General features: G+C 44.6%; 1 non-coding gene across 1 annotated transcript; it reads left to right on the top strand.

The window, feature by feature from the left end:
* The first annotated feature begins 12,656 nt into the window (after positions 1 to 12,656).
* TRNAH-GUG (transfer RNA histidin (anticodon GUG)) lies at positions 12,657 to 12,728 on the top strand. Its single transcript has one exon. It is a non-coding gene; the product is annotated as a tRNA-His (tRNA).
* Positions 12,729 to 25,423: the final 12,695 nt, after the last annotated feature.

Below are 25,423 nucleotides of genomic sequence, written 5' to 3'. Positions count from 1 at the left end.
CAACTTGGAAGGTGGGCCCGTGGTATCAAATTCGGGCATGGGGGCCAGTGTACTGTTCACCCTGCGAGGGATGGGGGCAGGAGCACCATCCTGTTCATCTTCCTCTCCCATTTCCTTGCGTGGTACTTACAGGAGTACGTTGAACTGCTTCGAAGACAGGGCCCCGGAACACCCTTGGTGCAATATCTTCACTGGTGCCACTCTTTTCTTCTTTTTCCTGTTGTCTTGACAGAATGCCACAACCTTGCGGCTGTACAGGCTGTGGAGGGTCCAAAAATTCACTGTACTCGGTGTGAATTGCAGGTGGCGCACGAGCACCCTCACGGGCCGCAACCACTGCGTTCTGTGCTCGATCCAAAATGGCCGCCGGCCACACGTGTGAGCCCGTGCCGACACGGAGCAGCGTTCTCCTCTCTGGATGCTACCGGAGCGGAGGACTGCTCCCGCACCATCCTCATCGCCAGTGTGATGGTGTGGGGCGATGGCAGGCCCCACCTGTAGGCACACACGCACACACGCAGCGCGCGCGCTAAGAGACACGCCGGAGACGTGTTGCTGCTCTGGTCTCCGGCGCGAACTGCCGGCCGGGACTGTCTTTATTGAAAACGCGCATGCACGAGTCTCGTTATGGGCGGCGCATGCGTTGAACTGCGTATTACTACGCAACAGATGGTAAGTGGTTTCCTTTCAATTTTATCTCTTGCAGGGAGCCAGTTACATATTGGCTTCATGCCAGAGCATGTGAAACACAGGTGACACACAAGGAGATTAGTTTCGTATTTATAGGTAATTTTCATGTGGTTTTCCTTATTTTTTCTCCAAAGTTGATTCTTGGGATGAGTTACACAAAGGTATCAGAGCATCATTATGTTCAGTTGTTTTTTGGATCATAAGGTGTTTTATAATGACTTAACAATCATATTTTGTGTTCTTCCATTTTTATATTTAATTTTGGTTTACTGAACGAAGGGTCTAGCCCCGAAGACAGATTAATTTGCAAATGCATTGGCCAAAATAGACTTGCTCATACAATAAAACTGTTTACATTTTTAAAGTATATAATTTTGACACTAAGGATTGGATATTGAGTTATCATAATGCACGCTGCCTCCAACAATGCAGCTGGGGTGGGTGAAAGCAGGGGCCGCCTGGTGCTGTGCCAGGAGGGACAAGGAGTGCCAGAGCTCCTGCTCAGGACGGCAAGCTGGGTCCCCGCCCTCGTCCCCAGTTGTTATAGGCCTGGGGTGTGTCGTCCGGGCCTCCCAAGAAAAGACTCGAGATGTCTTTGGTATTGACTTGTGATAATATGTGGTAACATATGCAGCTCTAATTGAGAAGAGCGAGAGCACATGGTTTTCCAAGGGCAACTTTGTCATTTGGTTTTGTAATACTCTAGTGCCTAGCTTTACCATTGTGTTCCGACTAATATTTAGGAATGATATGCAATGATTTGAGTATATATATATTTTTGCTGAAATATATATGTGGTGCCCAACTTTTCTTTAGTTTGGACATTTGAAGTAAGGCCTTCAGTTCTGTAAACATTGTAATACTGCCATTTACCAGAGTAATAACCAGTATGCTCAAGAAAATAGTAATTTCACAGATGCTAATGAAAACAAATCTATCCAAGATCTGGGAGGGATGAACAAAAGACATTGAAATTATGTGTTTGAAAGGCTACATCTCATGCTTAGAAGGCCAAATGGAAGCGTGGCAGAGTGGGAGATACCTCATATACAGAGTCCAACAGAACGCCTGTCAGTCCATTCAAAGATATCTCTCCTCCACAATTAAGTCTCTGCAATTGGACAAGAAAAGGTGTCCCATTAAAAAAAAAAAGAATCCACAAATGTACATGTTTAAATAGACATCTTTATCACCAGTGATGCAGCTGTTTATTTAAGCATTTACATTTATGGATTTATTTATGTATATATTTTTTACAGTTGGACAAATGTTCTAATCCAGTATCACAAGACTCGAAAAGATAGGACTTAGTCCTTTATCAACAGTTATCCATTCATCTGAATGCCATTGGTTAATTCAAAAAGTACAAATTTTAATGGAGATAGCAAAATAGTCTAAAATACATGATTAAACCCTCTAAAAAGATACAAGTGTATCGTGTTGACAAAGACAAACATTAAGAACATACAATTCTAAAAGATCTTAGAGATAATGACTTTCTAATCTCTAATTCTTCTATTCTAATTCTATTCAATAATTAGGATTAGATTGTCCCTTCATTGGAATTTTCAATTCACTCAGACAGTTTAACTAATTAGACTGACAAAAAATTCTCGACATGTTTCAGTCCTCTGTGTAGGTCTTGGGACTTTCTTCATGAGTGGTCAATAGGGGGGGTTTAGAATGGGCTTCAGCTAAGTATGAACTCTTCTGGCCTCTTCTTTAAGATGATAATAACTGTTGATAAAGAAACATTAAAAAAGAATCAATTTATGTTTCTTTAGACACGTTTAGAGGTGTCAAGAAAGACTACAGGGTCCATTTGGTTACCTGGTCTTCTTAGTGTGGGGGCTTTCTTGATTAGCAGGCGAAAAAATGTCCACATGTGTTGGGCATCATTTTCTTGGGAGGAAGGATATTCCTACCGAATCTGCAAACAACAAATTATTTTATTTACAAGAAAGTCTACTCCAGCCTTCAGCTTAGAAAACACAAAGCATTCTGGTAATTGCAGTTCCTCGGCGAGGTCGTTTAATTTGGAGAGGAGTGGTGTCCTTTCTTTAGTAATTGGTTATGGTTTCTATATATTTTAAACGTATTTTAAACATAATGGCGAGATCATAATAGCTTATCCCTTATGCATGGGTTCTTAAAAAGGTCGCATTTTAGTCAGCTTACCAGTAGTTTAGTCAGAAAACTCTCTCTATTCTTTTCCTTGCCGCAATGTTTTGCGGATGTGTTAATGCAGTTTTAGCTTCTGTGTAGAGGCTTCTACAATTGGTTTCTGAAATAAACCACACGGGTTGTATCCGTTAGTTCTAAATGGATTCCTGTTTCCCATTGCTGAAAACAGTTCGAAAAAAGACTTCAGTAGAACTGTTCTCCAGCTATTCTTAAAGCTAGAAAAGTGCTAAAAAAATGCTAAAAGGATGTTAAAAAATGCAAGTCAAATGCTGAGTTTAAATCTAAGTGCTATCTTACTTCTCTGTATTTCAATACTTTGCACAGGCTACCGTGTGTATCATGATTTACCTGTTTCTTGGTCTCTAGTCATTCCCAATGGTGCCACTACAGGGTGGAGTGGTATCCCTGTGGGCTGGTGTCTTCTATGGGCTGAGTTTAGCTCCTTCTGTAAGATCCTCCTTCATGGGTGCCTGCGCCTGTTCTGGTTAGTATCTATGTTTGGGCCGCCATTTTGAGAGGTCTATATATAGCTCTCTAGTAGTCCTTTTTTAGTGTTTATGTCATTAAAGGGCCTCTACTTCAATTGTGTTCTCTGGCTCTGCTATTAACAGTCAAAAAGAAGGTTGTGCCGATGATTATAAATTATACATTAGGGCGATCAGATTTTTAACCACTCTATAGACTCGTTGAGTCCTATTTTGTCACTTTTAGTTAAAAAAATTAATCTCTGTTCTTTTTCAAGTAGGATTCTATTTTTTGTATTGTGATCTCTCCCTTGTACCATTAGTAAAACGGTCCAGCTGAAGTTTTCATAACCATGTTGTGCTTCCCCAAAAAGTTTTACTAGAGGTGCGTTAGTGACTTTATTTTTCAAACAGCTTTTATGTTCAAGCATCCTGGTTTTTACCTTCCGGTTTGTTTTCCCTATGTAGTGTTTATTACACGGACATGTGATCATGTATACTACATATTCAGAATTGCAATTAGTCTAACTACGTGTAATAGTAGATAATAGAAGAATAGCAGCAGAGGAATATGCCTTTCTGGTCTTGCACCAGCTATGAGTAGACCATGATTTTGTCCATCTTATCCTTTTATTTAGTGCTATTGGATTCAATTATGCTGGGTGCTATTACTCTCCTTGGCCTCCGGAGACTTGGTTGCTCCATCTTGCATATTCTTTCTATCTTTAATTGTCCAATATTTGGCACTCGCAAATGTTTACTCCTTTGCTTAATCTAAGAGAAATATGTCCTACATACATGGCTTATCCTCTTCGACTCCTTTTGTACCTTGCAGTTGCCTCTTGCTGCGGCATCCTTGGTCTTAAGCCAAACAAATATTCTTTGTTCTTGCACGAATTTGTATTTCAATGCCTGTCAGCTCTGCAGCCTTGGTCTCTCTCCTTGGGGCTTTTAGCTTACTGTTATACAAAAGCGACATCCATCTTTTCATCATGGCTGTTTTACTTGCTTTATATTTCCTAAGTTTAGCAAGCTTCTACATGTCTCATCTACCTTGCTTTTCTGCGTACATACATCTACTGCATCTCTTCTTACTTATCTTCCCAGGATATATGATTTCTTCGTATTCGCATGGATGTTCACTTTGTGACTTCAGTCACATCTTCTTTCATTGATGTTTCATATATCGTTTCAGTGTGCCCTCGTCTCTTCTCTTCATGATGCCATTTTACATCTGTCAGACTTTTCTTATAGTTCTTCTATTTCCATTGGTGTCTGCAGACTTCCTTCTACCACTTCAGTTCGAAGGTATATTCAGTATGGTTGTCAGAGCGCATAACATCTTTTATTTCTTCTGTGCGATATTGGGGTGAAACTAGATGTCATGCACAGAGCTTTCTTAATGTTTTCTCCTCCAATATGACAGATGTGAGGGGGTGGGCTCCATGAGTATGGTGAACACCTGCTTCTCTACATATCAAAAACAGAAGTGGTGTGTGCTTCCGGTCTAGGTTTGATGGTCATTTAGCAAATAGCAAAGCGTGTTCTGCTATCACGAAAGGATTTCTGTTCTGCAGGAGTATAAGAATGGGTAGTGGCTAAAACGCCTATTCCGCTCCCACACTTCTACAAACCAGCAGTGATCCCAACCATAAAGATAAAGCAGGAACATCTAAGAAATATACCTCCACCTTTTGTGGTAACGTGGGCCGAGGGAGTGCTACACTCTCAAAAGGGGTGTGCATGTGATTCAGCAGCAACCAAAACAGCAAAGTAGCACAGTTCATAAATAAAAGAATGTGCAAAGTTGTATAAAAATATAAATACTTTACCAAACAAATCAATTGTACAAATAATTATTAAAAACACTGTCCTCGCACATCTATGTGGACGATTGCCAACTTTATATTTCTTTTTCTGCTTTCTCAGACATTATATACTCTATTTCTAACTATCTTCTGTCTATTCAAACTTGGAGGATGCACTCTCACTTTCTTCACTTAAATGCCTCCAAGACTGAAATTCTCTTCTTTCTTTCTCTTCTATTGCCTCTCATATTTCCCCCCCTCCACTAACTTTCCTCCTGCCTCTCTTACTTTTACTCCGACAGCCCGTAATCTAGGTGTCATCGTTGATTCTTCACTTTCCTTTTCCTCAAACATTTCTAATATTGCACGCGCTTGTCATTTTCAACTCTTTAATATGCGTAAAGCTCGTCCTTTTCTTAGTTTTCATGCCTGTAAACTTCTTATTACTTCTCTAATCTTTCCTCGTCCTGACTATTGTTCGTGTCTTCTCGTTGGCCTTCATGCTTCTCGTCTTGCTCCTTTGCATTCTTGTTTAATTCCTCCATTCAGACTCTTTGCTCTATTCCTCATCCGTCTCCTATCTCTCCTCTTCACTCTCTACACTGGCTATCCTTTGAACTCTGTCTACAGTTTTGTTTCCTCTGCATCACTTTTAAATGTCTCCACGGTCTGGCCCAGCCTTATCTTTGCTCTTTGGTCTCTTTATTTGTTCCTTCTCTGTCTCTTCACTCTGAGTCACAATATCTGTTGACTGTTCCTAAGCCCCCATGTGGCCAATCTCGCGTTGGTGCATTCTGTTTACTCGCCCCCAAACGCTAGAATGCTCTGGCCCTACATATCAGATCTATTCCCTGTTATGCTATTTCCCGCTCGCACCTTCAAAACGACCTACCTTCTACTATGACCTAATTGTTCTTGTTTTGGCTTGTTATTTTTTAAACATATTTTTGTACTGTTTTTTGTGTACAGCACTTTGGCGAAAGTGCCCTATAAATAAAATACAAATACAAATATTATAAAAACCCACCTCTGCAAAAGAAATGCAGGACAAGACTGCAGTCTAGATATTTTGTTTAGGGGAGAGAAGGCAAACATATTTTGAAAAGGATATGTTAGGAAAGAGAAATGTGCATCAAGGGTGGCTTACTACCCTCTAAAAAAGTGGACCATGGGGACAAGACCTCTCAAAGTATCTTATTCCAAAGTGTGGCAGCTCGTCAAAGTCAAACCAGGCTTCAAGTTAAACTGCGTTGCAAGTCAAACCATGTTTAGGTGTGGCGTGTCGAGCTAGTTCAAGTCAATTGTGGACCTGAAATATCACCGAATGGGCCTTAAATCCCATGAGAATGATCTTGAAAACACGGTATGTGAGCAAACTCACGACCACACGGAATTAGTGAAGCGAGTTGGAGGCAAGGAAGAGCACCTCAAGCATATCTGGACGAAACAAGGTGGCCTAGAAAACATGTCGGGAAGAACCAATGTGCGCCTTCGGGGGGTCCCACGCCACGTCCAAGACCACAAACTGGCTGAATACATGAGAGACCTCTTTAAGTCTCTGCTAGAGCTCCTAGATTCTAAAGAGCTAGTCCTGGACAGGACCCACAAGGTCTTTTCCTCTGCACAACAGAGACGCAATCTTCTGCCAGACGTCTTCTGCCGTGTCCACTTCTTTCACCACAAAGGCCGATTATGGTCACGGCTCGAAGGCCGGAGCTGGTAGTCTTTCGAGGTGCTTCCCTCGCTCGGTTCCCGGACCTTTCGCTGTATACTTTGCCTAACCGCCGACACTTGCAGAAGGTCACCTATTGGTTACAGTCACAAAAGGTTCGCTATCGCTGGGGGTTCTTTTGTAAATTGATCTTTAACATTCACAATCACCATAACATCATTGGCTCAGAAGATGAGGCAAAGGAGCTGATTGAAGAGGTGGATGTGGCCCGTTTGTCAGAGGTTCAGGAGCCAGATAATGCCTATTTTGGGCCCACTCCTAGAGACAAGAGGAGGAAACACAAAGTGCGGCATGTACCGATGGATCGAACACCTCCATCTGGAGCCACACTGGACTCAAAGCCACCGGACTGATCTTGAGGCGTCGAGAGACTTTCGCTGGCAGAGAGGGGTCCAGACGCAAAATATGAGGGCTTTTGAGATGTGTTCACTGAAGAATTGCCCACTGGAAGGACATCAACCTAGTACGCTTCTTTATTGCTATAAGTTGATGAGGAGGGGCTTGGCGCACTTTCGGGAGCCCTCAGCAGATAACACCCGTTACTGTCGACTTTATGTCATGATTGAAACTTTTTAGACAACTTTTTCAATGCTTATTTTTGTTTTATTTGGGTTTTAATCTTGAGAATTTGTATTTGTCTTCTAACACACAACTTGACCAGATGCCTTTGTTGAGGGATTGGATCCTGGCCTATGGCGAAGATCGGCTAGTAAGCGCCTTGTAGTCTTACCTGAGCGGGTTCATGATGGGGACCTCTGACATAGTCTGTATTACCCTGGACTAGTTGTGAAATACATTTTGTGACTTTCTAGATATTTTGTGTCATTCATTGTGTTGTTTTTTTAAATAATGTATATACTATATTACTCGCACTACCCTTTTGCCCTAGCACGTTTGTAATACTGTTGTTAGCCACTATTGAATCACGTTACAATATTGTGTAGAAATGATGCACGATCATTGAGACTTATGCTCAAATTAATTATAATGCTTGATTGAATCAAGACAAATAACGTGTCACCTAACAATCTCAAATTCCTTGAATAAGATGCTAACATGTAACGAATTGAATACTCATAAAGAAATTAAAAAATAGATTTTAAATTAACCACTGGTAGGAACATCTCCTCTTGTGTGTGGATTAGTTATGATCAGACAGGCTTCATACAAAAAAAGAACAATATTCGCAGAGTAGTGGACCTAATAGCGCTGGCCCCTCAAAGCCCGGGGAAACTTTTATTATCCCTTGACGCTCACCTAGTGTTTGATAGTATGTCTTGGGACTATCTGAAATTGTTACTCCCGGCCTTTGGCTTCGGCCTGCGCCTCACCAAACTGGTGTTTCCAAATTTCCAGCCCCTCGCATTAGAGTCAACTCTCGCTGTCCTCCCTGGTATCCCAAGGTAAAGTGACTAGACAACAATGTACCCTATAACCCCTGGTGTTTGCCCTAGCTATAGAGCTGCTAGCCCAAAGCATTCGCCTCCATCCTGACACTCATAGCTTTGTGTATGGGGGGAAAATGTCACAAGTTAGCATTATGCGCAGATGATGTGTTGTGCTGTTTGAATGACTCGCTCACTTCTCTGCCGGTTCTTATGGGCTTCTTACCCCAATTTACTAAAGTCTCAGGGTTTGAGATAAGCTATGAGAAATCAGTTGGTATAGGTTTGACAGAAATGCCAGTGGCATTGGCAACCCTAAGGTAAGCATTTCCTTTTTGATGGACGGACAGAAACTTCTCCTATCTGGGAGTGCATCTAACCCCCACCCACTCAGGTCTACTGAAGGCTAATGTCCTGGGGTTGTGGAGAGAAGCCAAGGAGCTTCCTCAAAGGTGGGACTCACAGGTGATATGATATGATATGATATGATATGATATGATATGATAGGTTATCATAGGTTATCGTGGACCCAGGGATAGAACCTGTGTGGCTCCATGTCCAAGGCGAGCACGTTGCCGCTGAGCTATCACAGGTGATCTCGTGGTTAGGCCGCATTTGTGCTGTCAACATGACTCTCCTTCCAAAGCTGCTGTATATGTTTCAAGCACTGCTTGCGCTTATCCCAGAACGTGAATTACTTGACCTGCAAAAAGCAGTTGGGCAGGTCATCTGGCAGTGCAACAGACCACGTATTTCTTGCAAGCGCCTTACAAGAAGGAAAATGCTGGGTGGGCTGGGTGTTCCATCAATTCCAAGGTATTTTCGGGCCTCTCAGGTCGCCTCTATGTTGGGTTGGGCAGGGGCTGGGAAGACTCCTAAATGGAAAGATATAGAATAAGCTGCTTCTCTTTTCCCGTTGAACCATCTTCCATTCCTCCCTAAAGAAACGCGGCGTCGGCATGGTACAATGCTGATTACCACATTAGTGACTCTTCAGAATTGTGATAAAGCATGGGTGCAGAGAGAGTTTAAATCGGGGCTGGGCTCGCTTTCCCCAATCACCCAAAACCCAGGATTCACACCGGGAATGCAGGCCCAAAACTTTCAGCGCTGGAAGTCCGGTGAACTCTTGAGACTACAGGCTCTCCATAATGAGACATAGCCCCTGACCTTTGTCAAGCTTAAGGAGAAGTTCAACCTTCTTGAATCGGAGAGCTTTCGATAGGGCCAATTGCGCCATTAGGCGACTAATAATGTAGTTCGGCAGGCTGGGTCCTGTGCCCCAACAGACATCGAACTCAAAGTGTTGGAAGGGCAAAGCTCACATAAAGTAGCTAGATGTCATAGGCTTTTGGAAAACGCTGACCCTGAGGAAAAGTTCCCCTATATGTGGAAATGGGAAAATAAATGAGGCCTGGAATTTTCCGGAGAATCCTGGTTAAAGATCTGGGCGAGAGCACATAAACGTTCACGTTGTATGCTTGTTAAAGAGTGGGTGCTCAAATTGTGCTTTCGTTGGTACCTGTCCCTGCAGCACCTGCATGCCATCCATTCTACGTATTCCGACAGAGCCTGGCATGGATGTGGGCAATTGGGAGACCTGGTCCACATGTGGTGGCATTGCCCCGTTATACAGTCATGTTGGTTGGAGATCCGGTTTGAAATTAAAGAGATCACAGGTACCCAACTCCCGATGGATCCGCTGACCCTAATGCTGGGGGACCTCCCTGCAGATGGCTCGTTTCCTATGACAGGTCCCAAGGCAGAGCTGATCTCTCAGCTGTTAAAGGCAGCCGAATCACCCGTGCACACTTTTGGAAGGTGGCAAGGAGCCCATAAATCTCTTACTGGTGCGTAAAAGTGTGGGACCTGATGGGAATGGAGAACATGTCTGCACTGACGGCAGGTCGGATGTCGAAATGTTCATGAATATAGGGACCCTTCTTGGAACATTTTGCTGAGAAAAAGCAGATGTTTTTCCAGCCTATTGTTGTGAGGCACCTTACATGGTCATGAAATAGTGACTGCTTTGATCGCCTGTAGAACCCTTCATTGTAATTATGCCAATATATTGTGTTGTATGCCCTTTTTTTCTTACACTCTTCCCCTTCTTTCTCTCTCTCTTTTCTTCTTCTCCCTTCTATATAACGTGGCGGTATTAAGCCTACCAGTTGAATTACTATGTAAAACGGAAACTTGGATGTTACCTTGCTTCTAATTTTCATAATATGTTATACCTGCACTGTGTCCATAGAGGTTTCGATAAGAATTATATGTTAAAAAAATATATATATATTGAATGGTCCAGCCCAACAAATAATGGTTATGCATTGTTCATTTTAGGACATCCTCATTACTCTTACTCACTACTAATTGATCCTCAACTGCCCTCACTTGTCAGTCATCTGCTTTAGTCTGTCCTTACTCCTCTCTCCTTCTCCTCACACCCTTCTCCTCCCTTGTGACACATTTTATATTTTAGGATATAATCATTCGCCCTCCGCGCTCCCCACACATCATGCATATTCCTCGTGCCTTGTTCTTCCCCCTTAGTCATCGTCCTTTTGGCTTATGTCACATCATGTTGATATTTTTTCACATATCCTTATTACTTCAAAGACATATGACAGGGCAGGACAGTGAGGCCCTGGTGGAGCAGAGGGGCACAGCCAAGATCAACAGTAGTGTTCAGGATCTGTGCCTCATCCAGGCCCACACTGAGGTACAGACCCTCAAAGATCACACTACCAGTGGGTTGACTGTGTGGGCACTGCAGGGAAGGCGCCAGACCTTTCAACTTTTTCGGTTGATAGAAGCCCTGGGCATCAGCCGAGGCCCCAGCAATTGCCCCCATCTTGGCTACCAGCAGTCTTATGGCACTGCAATATAGGCCTTTCATTTGGGGCTTTCAATGTGCACTTTAGCAGCACGCACATTAAACAATGCATTTGTTGGAGCTCTTCAGCGTATCTATCACCTGTCTCTGGCCTCTTCCGAGCCTTTTTACTCTGGTTTCTCTACCATAGCCCGGGGCCCTTGCTGACAAAGAAGAATTAATCGCTTTGCAATGGACGTTTGGTGTTTCAGCTCCCTGCTGGATGGCTGTCTTCTGAGAATCCGCGGCTATTAGCCCCTGGCTGTATTTATGTGCATTCATTATAATGTTTGCACCCCACCATCAAGTTGACATGGGGCCCCCACACGCTGTGACAGATCTTCAGCCCATAGTGACCGTATGATGCATTGACTCTGTGTTACACAACAACACATATTGCCCATGTGTAGTGGATTCTAAATAAATAGAACACACGAACATAGCTCTCAACTCACACGCTTTTGGCGGGTGTCACCCGCCTTCTAAACAGCTGCCTCACCCGCCAAGCCTCCTGCATGCCCATTCATTTCAATGGGCCTCTCACCCGCCAAAAATAAAATCGGGCGTTTTCACCCGCCTTTGTGACACAAATGGTTGAGAGCTATGCACGAACATAACTTCCAAGACACATGGAAAGGGACATGTTTTTTTTTTTTTGCATGCGTGGAGTGGTGGAGCAAGTGTGGCCGCGAACGCCGAAGAAAGAGGAACATAGCTCTCAACTCACCCGCTTTTGGCGGGTGTCACCCGCCTTCAAAGCAGACGAATCACCCGCCAAGTCCCTCATACGCCCATTCACTTCAATAGGCCTCTCACCCGCCAAAAAGAAAATCGGGTGTTTTCACCCGCCTAGGTGACAAAAAAGGTTGGGAGCTATGGTGGAAACAAGCTCGTTTTCCGTTTAAACAAAAATAAGTAGCGCAAGTGTGTCGAAGCTTCGTCGGGGAGGTGCCGTCATTTTACGCCTCCCACGTTGATGTCCCTTTTCTATCTTTATAATTTTGACTACAAATCGTGCTATCACCAGCGCAGCCAGCATCTCCCCAGTTCTCTTTCGCACTGCAACTGGGAAAACATTTTATAACAAGTTCAGTCTAAACTAAACCAAGCCGTAGAAGCCTGTGAAAATGATTGCAGTGAGATCAGGGGTACAGCCACATTAATAACAGTAACCCCACAGTTTAACTTTCAACCATGTCTTCCATGTGATCGGCTTTCGGGCCTTGCAGCAGCCAGGAGAATGTTTTCCATTTAGGTATATTTAGTAGAATTCACGATGATGACCTGGACTCCAGTTTTCACCCACCACTGTCTTCTGATGAGGGTATGAATTTGCAAGTTGTTGCTGTTAATGTTTCGTTGGAGTGTGTTGTATTATTTCAGAAGTTTACATGAAAAGATTAGGAATCCATTGGCTTATTGTGCTAAGTATTACAACTCATGGAACGTCATACATCACAATATATGCGACGGTTTTCAAAGCTGCAAACAACGAAACGCTCACAGCCCGAGTAGCTCGCCGTGATCGTATAGTGGTTAGTACTCTGCGTTGTGGCCGCAGCAACCTCGGTTCGAATCCGAGTCACGGCATTGCGGTGAAAAGCAATGTCACGGCAATTGGGTGAAGCTTTTATTGCTTTTTGGAGTTTCACATTGAAAACATTGAAAGTAATTATGAAAAAATATAATGCATCGTATTACTCGTATTTATCTTAAAAAACGTGGTATTTACACCGAAAACCTTATTTTTCTTAACAATCACTCCACATTAAAATGTTTTAACATATTTTTACGTGGGGTGAGGGGGTCATAAAACGTATTTGAGCACCATCTAGTTAGAGTGGGGCTTTTTTTCGAGTTCCCAATTAATTAACAGCAGAGACATGTTACATTTAGCATAGATAGGTCCCCCAAATATTCGTCATTTGCAAATGGTGAGGGCAAAAGGGGGCGTGCATGCTAGTACCTTTCTCCTCTGCTTTTGCATTCTACCGTAAACGCACAAAAGAGATCAGTGTCTTTGGAAACAAGATGGTGTGATGGTGTGGGGCGATGGCAGGCCCCACCTGTAGGCACACGCACACACGCAGCGCGCGCGCTAAGAGACACGCCGGAGACGTGTTGCTGCTCTGGTCTCCGGCGCGAACTGCCGGCCGGGACCGTCTTTATTGAAAAACGCGCATGCGCGAGCCTCGTTATGGGCCGCGCATGCGTTGAACCGCGTATTACTACGCAACATCCCTCTTTTTTCCCCAAACAACGAACGGTGATCAACAGTATAACTTAACAACATATTCTTCAACCATAAATATTCCAACACGACCTAGATGCCTAGGCAGGGTCCATAATAAAGTCTTGGAACCTCTGCAGCGGTTTGCGCCCCGCCTGGCTCGGGTACCTGCGTGCCTCGGCCGGAGGCATCTCTTGTGTCCCTTGAGTCTCGGCCAGTCCATCAGGTCTCAGGGGCGGTTCATCGCTCAGCTCAGGTGCCGGAGGGTCGACTTCATCAGTTTCGGCAGACCCCACCCGCTTGAAAAACGAGAAATTCCGGGTGACAGTTCCACGTGCGTTGGCCGCTGTGACCATCGAGCCCTTCACATGTGTCACCCCCAGAGGCTGGGTTTCATAGGTTAACGATAACTTTCCTTCTGCTCTTCTGTTTCGCACCAATACGGTGTCCCCCATCGCAATCGGCCTCTCCGAGAGCTTCCTCCTGATCGTTTCCTTTTCATTCCTCACTGCCCTCTCCGTTCGCACTTGATCCTTTTCAATCTCCCCCGGCTGGCGGCCGTCCATTTCGGGCAGGAGCCCTCTCGGTACATGCTTGAAGAGCGCTTCGGCAGGGGCGACCCCGGTTGACTGATGGGGGGTCGAGCGGTACTCGCAAAGGAAGTTCACTAAGTTGCGTCGGAGGTCTGCGCCTCCATCTGCTGATATGCGGAACACTTTGTTTAGCGTTTGCATGAAGCGCTCTACCTCCCCATTTGCCCTCGGCCAGAGCGGTGTGACTTTCCTATGGCGTATTCCCCTCTCCTCACAGTACTGAGCAAAACGTTGCCCCCGAAATGGCACCCTATTGTCTGAGCATAGCTCCACCGGAAAACCATGCGTGGCGAACATTTTCTCCAGCGCCATGATGGTGTGGTCTCCACCAGTTCAACCTCCGGATAGCGAGACCATTGGTCTGTCGCCACTAGAAAGTAGAGCCCACGGCCGGTGGATCCAAAGTCGGCATGGACCATCCCCCATGGCTGGTCACTTGTCTCCATGGTTTGGATCTGCGGGGCCCTCTCCACCGGGTGGGCTGCTGGGCAGGGGATGCACCTTCTCATGAACTCTCCACTCTGCTTTCCAGGTCGGGGAACCAGACCTTGAGTCTCAGTCTTGCTTTCATCTTGGCCATCCCTTGGTGCCCATTGTGTGCGAGCTGCAGAACCTTGTCAACCACTGTTCTCGGGATGACAATCTGGTGACCCCTTAGCAGGAGGGCATCCTCGGCTACCGAGAGCTCATGGCGCGCTTTTCAGAGGGACTGCAGGTCTTTCTGAGCCCCTGCGTTCCTTCGTGAGTTGTCCTGGAGGACCTCTAGCCATTCTCCATTTGCCATAGCAACCTGGATCCTTGCGAATGTCTCGTCCACTTTGGAGTCTTCGGTGATCTCCTGGCGGGATAGGGCAGCGCTGATTCGACCGCGAGATGTATCGCTTCAACACCCTCTGCCACTTCCACTGTGTCTTTTGGCTTCCCCGCACCTGGATGGGGGGACAGGTAGTCTGCCGGGTTGTCAGGGCCTGGTCGATACAGCAGTTTGACCCCGTACTCCATTAACGACAACATCCATCTCTCTATTCTAGGCGGTGGTTTGGATGATGTTCCGGACAGGATCGGGATGAGAGGCTTGTGGTCAGTTACCACCACGACCGGTTTTCCCAAGATATATATCCGGAAGTGCTTGCACCACCATAAGATGGCTAGAGCTTCCCGCTCGATCTGAGAGTACCGTCTCTCTGTCTCTGTAAGCGCTTTGCTGGCATATGCGATGGGCCTCCTGGTTCCTTGATTGTCGGCCTGCATGAGGACAGCCCCCAGTCCTACGGGGCTGGCATCGACGACAATTTCGGACTCCCAATCCGGATTAAAGTATGCCATCGTTTCTTGTTCCAATAGGGCACTTTTGATGTTGTCGAAAGCCCTCTGTTCTTTCTCCCCCCAGTTCCAGGCGATGTCGTTTCTGGTTAGCGCTCTCAGGGGCTCCGACAGGGAGGCTAGATCGCGGATGAAGCGACCACAATACGTCACCATACCCAGGAAGCTTCTGATTTCGGAAGGTGTTGTTGGCGGGGTCGCTTCCTGGATATCCTCCACTTTCTCGGGATCAGGTGATATTCCCCCCGCGTGGAAGACGAACCTGAAAAACTCCAGCCTGTCCCTCAAAAACTCACTCTTCTCTTTGTGCAGTGTCAGCCCTAGGTCGCGCAATCTGACAAGTGTGTTTTCCAGGCGCTTTAGGTGTTCAGCTTCGGAACGGGCAAAGACAAGAATGTCGTCCGACATGTTTATCACTCCCTTGAGTCCGGACAGGGCTCCCCTGATGGTGTTTTGGAAGACCTCTGCCGCGGAAGAGATACCAAAACGGAGTCTTTTATATTGGTATAACCCCTCATGCGTCGTAAACGTCGTGATGTATCCTGACTCGGGGTGGAGCTCTAAATGATGGTACCCAGACTTTAAATCCAGTTTTGAGAAGACTTTCGCCCCTTTAAGCTCCCCAATGATGTCATCCAAGGTGGGTGTTATGAGGTGCTCTCTTTTGATCGCTAGGTTAGGAAGCCTCATGTCCACGCAGATGCGTACCGCACCCGGTTGTTTGGGCTTTGGGGCTACCACGATCGGGGAGACCCACGGAGTGGGGCCCTCTACCTTCTCAATTATGTCCTTGTCTATCAGGGATTGCAGCTCGCGCTCCACCTGTGTCCTCAGATGGAAAGGGACGCGGCGGTGCTTTAGAGCCGTTGGTCTCACAGACCCATCGATGTGGAGGCGTATTGGGTCAGCCTTTAGTTTCCCTATCCCTCGGAATATCGTTTCAAAACGACTCAACACATTTTCCAAGTCGGTGTGATAGACTGCAAATGAGAAGTGTACCAGGTCCAATGCCTCAGCCGCAGCACAACTCAGAAGGGAATGCGGGCTCACATCTGTGACAAAGAATCTTCCCCTTATTCTATTTTGTCCGTGAGTGACTGGAGCAACGAATACTCCTTGGATGGGAAGCGGTGTGTGTCCTCCGAAAGCGTATATCCGTGCTGTGGACTCTGCTAGGCCTGGTGGACCAGGGAGTGCGTTGTAGTGTTCCGTCGCCAGCACACAGACGTTCGCCCCAGTGGCTATCAAGACCGGTGTCGGTGTCTCCCCAATGTTCACTGTGCACTTGGGTTGTCTTCTCCTGCCTGGGCCTTCGGATATGCTCGAGATGAAGAAGATTTCGTCTTCCTCCTCCTCCTCCTCGGCGATGTTCAGGTCCTGTACGCCTTGTTCAATGGATGATACACCCCTCACTCTCCGAGCGCAGCCTCTGGCAACCCTTTCGGGCCCTCGCGACGCGGCGACAGGTGCTGATGCCCTGCACACCCTAGCATAATGTCCTGGGGTGTTACACCGGCCACAGGTCCTCGATTTGGCTGGACAGTCGCCCGCATGTGGCAGGTCATACCCGCAATATTGGCATGAGGGAGCGTTGCTCGGCCCCCCCCCGGGTTATCACCTCCTCTTGACGTCCACCTTGACTTTCCTGGGTTATTGCGGCCAATTGCAAAAGCCTCACCTTCGTTCCTCCCATGCGTGGCTGCATCCATTTTCGCCCCCCTCGCGTCAGCCAGCTCATAGGCCCTTCCTGTGTCCAGAATCTGTTGTAGGGTCAAGCCAGGTTCCCTCAATACCTGCCTTCTCAATTTACCAGAGCTGCAGCCCTGCAACAACTGGTTCCGAACCATCTCCTCTTCATTTCCCCATCTACAGGAGCTTGCTAGAACTCTGAGTCGTGCACAGAATTGATCCAGTGACTCTTCCTCTCGCTGTCTTTCCGCACTCATGACGAATCTATCAAAGTCTACATTCGCCATTGGCAGAAAATGATCTCGGAGCGCCAGCTTCACTGCCGCATACGTCGCAACCGGAATGTTCAGAGAGTCATATATCTTGTGCACCTCGGCCCCTGCCGAGTACACCATGATTGCAATTCGTTCTTCGTCCTCCGTGATCCCCGAGGCTGTGAAGAACATCTCTCACCTCTTCACCCACTGGAGCCATTTAGGCCCCAACTTGGAAGGTGGGCCCGTGGTATCAAATTCGGGCATGGGGGCCAGTGTACTGTTCACCCTGCGAGGGATGGGGGCAGGAGCACCATCCTGTTCATCTTCCTCTCCCATTTCCTTGCGTGGTACTTACAGGAGTACGTTGAACTGCTTCGAAGACAGGGCCCCGGAACACCCTTGGTGCAATATCTTCACTGGTGCCACTCTTTTCTTCTTTTTCCTGTTGTCTTGACAGAATGCCACAACCTTGCGGCTGTACAGGCTGTGGAGGGTCCAAAAATTCACTGTACTCGGTGTGAATTGCAGGTGGCGCACGAGCACCCTCACGGGCCGCAACCACTGCGTTCTGTGCTCGATCCAAAATGGCCGCCGGCCACACGTGTGAGCCCGTGCCGACACGGAGCAGCGTTCTCCTCTCTGGATGCTACCGGAGCGGAGGACTGCTCCCGCACCATCCTCATCGCCAGTGTGATGGTGTGGGGCGATGGCAGGCCCCACCTGTAGGCACACACGCACACACGCAGCGCGCGCGCTAAGAGACACGCCGGAGACGTGTTGCTGCTCTGGTCTCCGGCGCGAACTGCCGGCCGGGACTGTCTTTATTGAAAACGCGCATGCACGAGCCTCGTTATGGGCGGCGCATGCGTTGAACTGCGTATTACTACGCAACAGATGGTAAGTGGTTTCCTTTCAATTTTATCTCTTGCAGGGAGCCAGTTACATATTGGCTTCATGCCAGAGCATGTGAAACACAGGTGACACACAAGGAGATTAGTTTCGTATTTATAGGTAATTTTCATGTGGTTTTCCTTATTTTTTCTCCAAAGTTGATTCTTGGGATGAGTTACACAAAGGTATCAGAGCATCATTATGTTCAGTTGTTTTTTGGATCATAAGGTGTTTTATAATGACTTAACAATCATATTTTGTGTTCTTCCCTTTTTATATTTAATTTTGGTTTACTGAACGAAGGGTCTAGCCCCGAAGACAGATTAATTTGCAAATGCATTGGCCAAAATAGACTTGCTCATACAATAAAACTGTTTACATTTTTAAAGTATATAATTTTGACACTAAGGATTGGATATTGAGTTATCATAATGCACGCTGCCTCCAACAATGCAGCTGGGGTGGGTGAAAGCAGGGGCCGCCTGGTGCTGTGCCAGGAGGGACAAGGAGTGCCAGAGCTCCTGCTCAGGACGGCAAGCTGGGTCCCCGCCCTCGTCCCCAGTTGTTATAGGCCTGGGGTGTGTCGTCCGGGCCTCCCAAGAAAAGACTCGAGATGTCTTTGGTATTGACTTGTGATAATATGTGGTAACATATGCAGCTCTAATTGAGAAGAGCGAGAGCACATGGTTTTCCAAGGGCAACTTTGTCATTTGGTTTTGTAATACTCTAGTGCCTAGCTTTACCATTGTGTTCCGACTAATATTTAGGAATGATATGCAATGATTTGAGTATATATATATTTTTGCTGAAATATATATGTGGTGCCCAACTTTTCTTTAGTTTGGACATTTGAAGTAAGGCCTTCAGTTCTGTAAACATTGTAATACTGCCATTTACCAGAGTAATAACCAGTATGCTCAAGAAAATAGTAATTTCACAGATGCTAATGAAAACAAATCTATCCAAGATCTGGGAGGGATGAACAAAAGACATTGAAATTATGTGTTTGAAAGGCTACATCTCATGCTTAGAAGGCCAAATGGAAGCGTGGCAGAGTGGGAGATACCTCATATACAGAGTCCAACAGAACGCCTGTCAGTCCATTCAAAGATATCTCTCCTCCACAATTAAGTCTCTGCAATTGGACAAGAAAAGGTGTCCCATTAAAAAAAAAAAGAATCCACAAATGTACATGTTTAAATAGACATCTTTATCACCAGTGATGCAGCTGTTTATTTAAGCATTTACATTTATGGATTTATTTATGTATATATTTTTTACAGTTGGACAAATGTTCTAATCCAGTATCACAAGACTCGAAAAGATAGGACTTAGTCCTTTATCAACAGTTATCCATTCATCTGAATGCCATTGGTTAATTCAAAAAGTACAAATTTTAATGGAGATAGCAAAATAGTCTAAAATACATGATTAAACCCTCTAAAAAGATACAAGTGTATCGTGTTGACAAAGACAAACATTAAGAACATACAATTCTAAAAGATCTTAGAGATAATGACTTTCTAATCTCTAATTCTTCTATTCTAATTCTATTCAATAATTAGGATTAGATTGTCCCTTCATTGGAATTTTCAATTCACTCAGACAGTTTAACTAATTAGACTGACAAAAAATTCTCGACATGTTTCAGTCCTCTGTGTAGGTCTTGGGACTTTCTTCATGAGTGGTCAATAGGGGGGGTTTAGAATGGGCTTCAGCTAAGTATGAACTCTTCTGGCCTCTTCTTTAAGATGATAATAACTGTTGATAAAGAAACATTAAGAAAGAATCAATTTATGTTTCTTTAGACACGTTTAGAGGTGTCAAGAAAGACTACAGGGTCCATTTGGTTACCTGGTCTTCTTAGTGTGGGGGCTTTCTTGATTAGCAGGCGAAAAAATGTCCACATGTGTTGGGCATCATTTTCTTGGGAGGAAGGATATTCCTACCGAATCTGCAAACAACAAATTATTTTATTTACAAGAAAGTCTACTCCAGCCTTCAGCTTAGAAAACACAAAGCATTCTGGTAATTGCAGTTCCTCGGCGAGGTCGTTTAATTTGGAGAGGAGTGGTGTCCTTTCTTTAGTAATTGGTTATGGTTTCTATATATTTTAAACATATTTTAAACATAATGGCGAGATCATAATAGCTTATCCCTTATGCATGGGTTCTTAAAAAGGTCGCATTTTAGTCAGCTTACCAGTAGTTTAGTCAGAAAACTCTCTCTATTCTTTTCCTTGCCGCAATGTTTTGCGGATGTGTTAATGCAGTTTTAGCTTCTGTGTAGAGGCTTCTACAATTGGTTTCTGAAATAAACCACACGGGTTGTATCCGTTAGTTCTAAATGGATTCCTGTTTCCCATTGCTGAAAACAGTTCGAAAAAAGACTTCAGTAGAACTGTTCTCCAGCTATTCTTAAAGCTAGAAAAGTGCTAAAGAAATGCTAAAAGGATGTTAAAAAATGCAAGTCAAATGCTGAGTTTAAATCTAAGTGCTATCTTACTTCTCTGTATTTCAATACTTTGCACAGGCTACCGTGTGTATCATGATTTACCTGTTTCTTGGTCTCTAGTCATTCCCAATGGTGCCACTACAGGGTGGAGTGGTATCCCTGTGGGCTGGTGTCTTCTATGGGCTGAGTTTAGCTCCTTCTGTAAGATCCTCCTTCATGGGTGCCTGCGCCTGTTCTGGTTAGTATCTATGTTTGGGCCGCCATTTTGAGAGGTCTATATATAGCTCTCTAGTAGTCCTTTTTTAGTGTTTATGTCATTAAAGGGCCTCTACTTCAATTGTGTTCTCTGGCTCTGCTATTAACAGTCAAAAAGAAGGTTGTGCCGATGATTATAAATTATACATTAGGGCGATCAGATTTTTAACCACTCTATAGACTCGTTGAGTCCTATTTTGTCACTTTTAGTTAAAAAAATTAATCTCTGTTCTTTTTCAAGTAGGATTCTATTTTTTGTATTGTGATCTCTCCCTTGTACCATTAGTAAAACGGTCCAGCTGAAGTTTTCATAACCATGTTGTGCTTCCCCAAAAAGTTTTACTAGAGGTGCGTTAGTGACTTTATTTTTCAAACAGCTTTTATGTTCAAGCATCCTGGTTTTTACCTTCCGGTTTGTTTTCCCTATGTAGTGTTTATTACACGGACATGTGATCATGTATACTACATATTCAGAATTGCAATTAGTCTAACTACGTGTAATAGTAGATAATAGAAGAATAGCAGCAGAGGAATATGCCTTTCTGGTCTTGCACCAGCTATGAGTAGACCATGATTTTGTCCATCTTATCCTTTTATTTAGTGCTATTGGATTCAATTATGCTGGGTGCTATTACTCTCCTTGGCCTCCGGAGACTTGGTTGCTCCATCTTGCATATTCTTTCTATCTTTAATTGTCCAATATTTGGCACTCGCAAATGTTTACTCCTTTGCTTAATCTAAGAGAAATATGTCCTACATACATGGCTTATCCTCTTCGACTCCTTTTGTACCTTGCAGTTGCCTCTTGCTGCGGCATCCTTGGTCTTAAGCCAAACAAATATTCTTTGTTCTTGCACGAATTTGTATTTCAATGCCTGTCAGCTCTGCAGCCTTGGTCTCTCCCCTTGGGGCTTTTAGCTTACTGTTATACAAAAGCGACATCCATCTTTTCATCATGGCTGTTTTACTTGCTTTATATTTCCTAAGTTTAGCAAGCTTCTACATGTCTCATCTACCTTGCTTTTCTGCGTACATACATCTACTGCATCTCTTCTTACTTATCTTCCCAGGATATATGATTTCTTCGTATTCGCATGGATGTTCACTTTGTGACTTCAGTCACATCTTCTTTCATTGATGTTTCATATATCGTTTCAGTGTGCCCTCGTCTCTTCTCTTCATGATGCCATTTTACATCTGTCAGACTTTTCTTATAGTTCTTCTATTTCCATTGGTGTCTGCAGACTTCCTTCTACCACTTCAGTTCGAAGGTATATTCAGTATGGTTGTCAGAGCGCATAACATCTTTTATTTCTTCTGTGCGATATTGGGGTGAAACTAGATGTCATGCACAGAGCTTTCTTAATGTTTTCTCCTCCAATATGACAGATGTGAGGGGGTGGGCTCCATGAGTATGGTGAACACCTGCTTCTCTACATATCAAAAACAGAAGTGGTGTGTGCTTCCGGTCTAGGTTTGATGGTCATTTAGCAAATAGCAAAGCGTGTTCTGCTATCACGAAAGGATTTCTGTTCTGCAGGAGTATAAGAATGGGTAGTGGCTAAAACGCCTATTCCGCTCCCACACTTCTACAAACCAGCAGTGATCCCAACCATAAAGATAAAGCAGGAACATCTAAGAAATATACCTCCACCTTTTGTGGTAACGTGGGCCGAGGGAGTGCTACACTCTCAAAAGGGGTGTGCATGTGATTCAGCAGCAACCAAAACAGCAAAGTAGCACAGTTCATAAATAAAAGAATGTGCAAAGTTGTATAAAAATATAAATACTTTACCAAACAAATCAATTGTACAAATAATTATTAAAAACACTGTCCTCGCACATCTATGTGGACGATTGCCAACTTTATATTTCTTTTTCTGCTTTCTCAGACATTATATACTCTATTTCTAACTATCTTCTGTCTATTCAAACTTGGAGGATGCACTCTCACTTTCTTCACTTAAATGCCTCCAAGACTGAAATTCTCTTCTTTCTTTCTCTTCTATTGCCTCTCATATTTCCCCCCCTCCACTAACTTTCCTCCTGCCTCTCTTACTTTTACTCCGACAGCCCGTAATCTAGGTGTCATCGTTGATTCTTCACTTTCCTTTTCCTCAAACATTTCTAATATTGCACGCGCTTGTCATTTTCAACTCTTTAATATGCGTAAAGCTCGTCCTTTTCTTAGTTTTCATGCCTGTAAACTTCTTATTACTTCTCTAATCTTTCCTCGTCCTGACTATTGTTCGTGTCTTCTCGTTGGCCTTCATGCTTCTCGTCTTGCTCCTTTGCATTCTTGTTTAATTCCTCCATTCAGACTCTTTGCTCTATTCCTCATCCGTCTCCTATCTCTCCTCTTCACTCTCTACACTGGCTATCCTTTGAACTCTGTCTACAGTTTTGTTTCCTCTGCATCACTTTTAAATGTCTCCACGGTCTGGCCCAGCCTTATCTTTGCTCTTTGGTCTCTTTATTTGTTCCTTCTCTGTCTCTTCACTCTGAGTCACAATATCTGTTGACTGTTCCTAAGCCCCCATGTGGCCAATCTCGCGTTGGTGCATTCTGTTTACTCGCCCCCAAACGCTAGAATGCTCTGGCCCTACATATCAGATCTATTCCCTGTTATGCTATTTCCCGCTCGCACCTTCAAAACGACCTACCTTCTACTATGACCTAATTGTTCTTGTTTTGGCTTGTTATTTTTTAAACATATTTTTGTACTGTTTTTTGTGTACAGCACTTTGGCGAAAGTGCCCTATAAATAAAATACAAATACAAATATTATAAAAACCCACCTCTGCAAAAGAAATGCAGGACAAGACTGCAGTCTAGATATTTTGTTTAGGGGAGAGAAGGCAAACATATTTTGAAAAGGATATGTTAGGAAAGAGAAATGTGCATCAAGGGTGGCTTACTACCCTCTAAAAAAGTGGACCATGGGGACAAGACCTCTCAAAGTATCTTATTCCAAAGTGTGGCAGCTCGTCAAAGTCAAACCAGGCTTCAAGTTAAACTGCGTTGCAAGTCAAACCATGTTTAGGTGTGGCGTGTCGAGCTAGTTCAAGTCAATTGTGGACCTGAAATATCACCGAATGGGCCTTAAATCCCATGAGAATGATCTTGAAAACACGGTATGTGAGCAAACTCACGACCACACGGAATTAGTGAAGCGAGTTGGAGGCATGGAAGAGCACCTCAAGCATATCTGGACGAAACAAGGTGGCCTAGAAAACATGTCGGGAAGAACCAATGTGCGCCTTCGGGGGGTCCCACGCCACGTCCAAGACCACAAACTGGCTGAATACATGAGAGACCTCTTTAAGTCTCTGCTAGAGCTCCTAGATTCTAAAGAGCTAGTCCTGGACAGGACCCACAAGGTCTTTTCCTCTGCACAACAGAGACGCAATCTTCTGCCAGACGTCTTCTGCCGTGTCCACTTCTTTCACCACAAAGGCCGATTATGGTCACGGCTCGAAGGCCGGAGCTGGTAGTCTTTCGAGGTGCTTCCCTCGCTCGGTTCCCGGACCTTTCGCTGTATACTTTGCCTAACCGCCGACACTTGCAGAAGGTCACCTATTGGTTACAGTCACAAAAGGTTCGCTATCGCTGGGGGTTCTTTTGTAAATTGATCTTTAACATTCACAATCACCATAACATCATTGGCTCAGAAGATGAGGCAAAGGAGCTGATTGAAGAGGTGGATGTGGCCCGTTTGTCAGAGGTTCAGGAGCCAGATAATGCCTATTTTGGGCCCACTCCTAGAGACAAGAGGAGGAAACACAAAGTGCGGCATGTACCGATGGATCGAACACCTCCATCTGGAGCCACACTGGACTCAAAGCCACCGGACTGATCTTGAGGCGTCGAGAGACTTTCGCTGGCAGAGAGGGGTCCAGACGCAAAATATGAGGGCTTTTGAGATGTGTTCACTGAAGAATTGCCCACTGGAAGGACATCAACCTAGTACGCTTCTTTATTGCTATAAGTTGATGAGGAGGGGCTTGGCGCACTTTCGGGAGCCCTCAGCAGATAACACCCGTTACTGTCGACTTTATGTCATGATTGAAACTTTTTAGACAACTTTTTCAATGCTTATTTTTGTTTTATTTGGGTTTTAATCTTGAGAATTTGTATTTGTCTTCTAACACACAACTTGACCAGATGCCTTTGTTGAGGGATTGGATCCTGGCCTATGGCGAAGATCGGCTAGTAAGCGCCTTGTAGTCTTACCTGAGCGGGTTCATGATGGGGACCTCTGACATAGTCTGTATTACCCTGGACTAGTTGTGAAATACATTTTGTGACTTTCTAGATATTTTGTGTCATTCATTGTGTTGTTTTTTTAAATAATGTATATACTATATTACTCGCACTACCCTTTTGCCCTAGCACGTTTGTAATACTGTTGTTAGCCACTATTGAATCACGTTACAATATTGTGTAGAAATGATGCACGATCATTGAGACTTATGCTCAAATTAATTATAATGCTTGATTGAATCAAGACAAATAACGTGTCACCTAACAATCTCAAATTCCTTGAATAAGATGCTAACATGTAACGAATTGAATACTCATAAAGAAATTAAA

This window comes from Ambystoma mexicanum (genome assembly GCF_040938575.1).
Source record: "Ambystoma mexicanum isolate Mex_15411 chromosome 12 unlocalized genomic scaffold, UKY_AmexF1_1 Mex_chr12_unloc.2, whole genome shotgun sequence".
Classification (NCBI taxonomy): domain Eukaryota; kingdom Metazoa; phylum Chordata; class Amphibia; order Caudata; family Ambystomatidae; genus Ambystoma; species Ambystoma mexicanum.
Note: the sequence above shows the minus strand (reverse complement) of the source record. Positions and strands in the feature narration are given on the sequence as shown.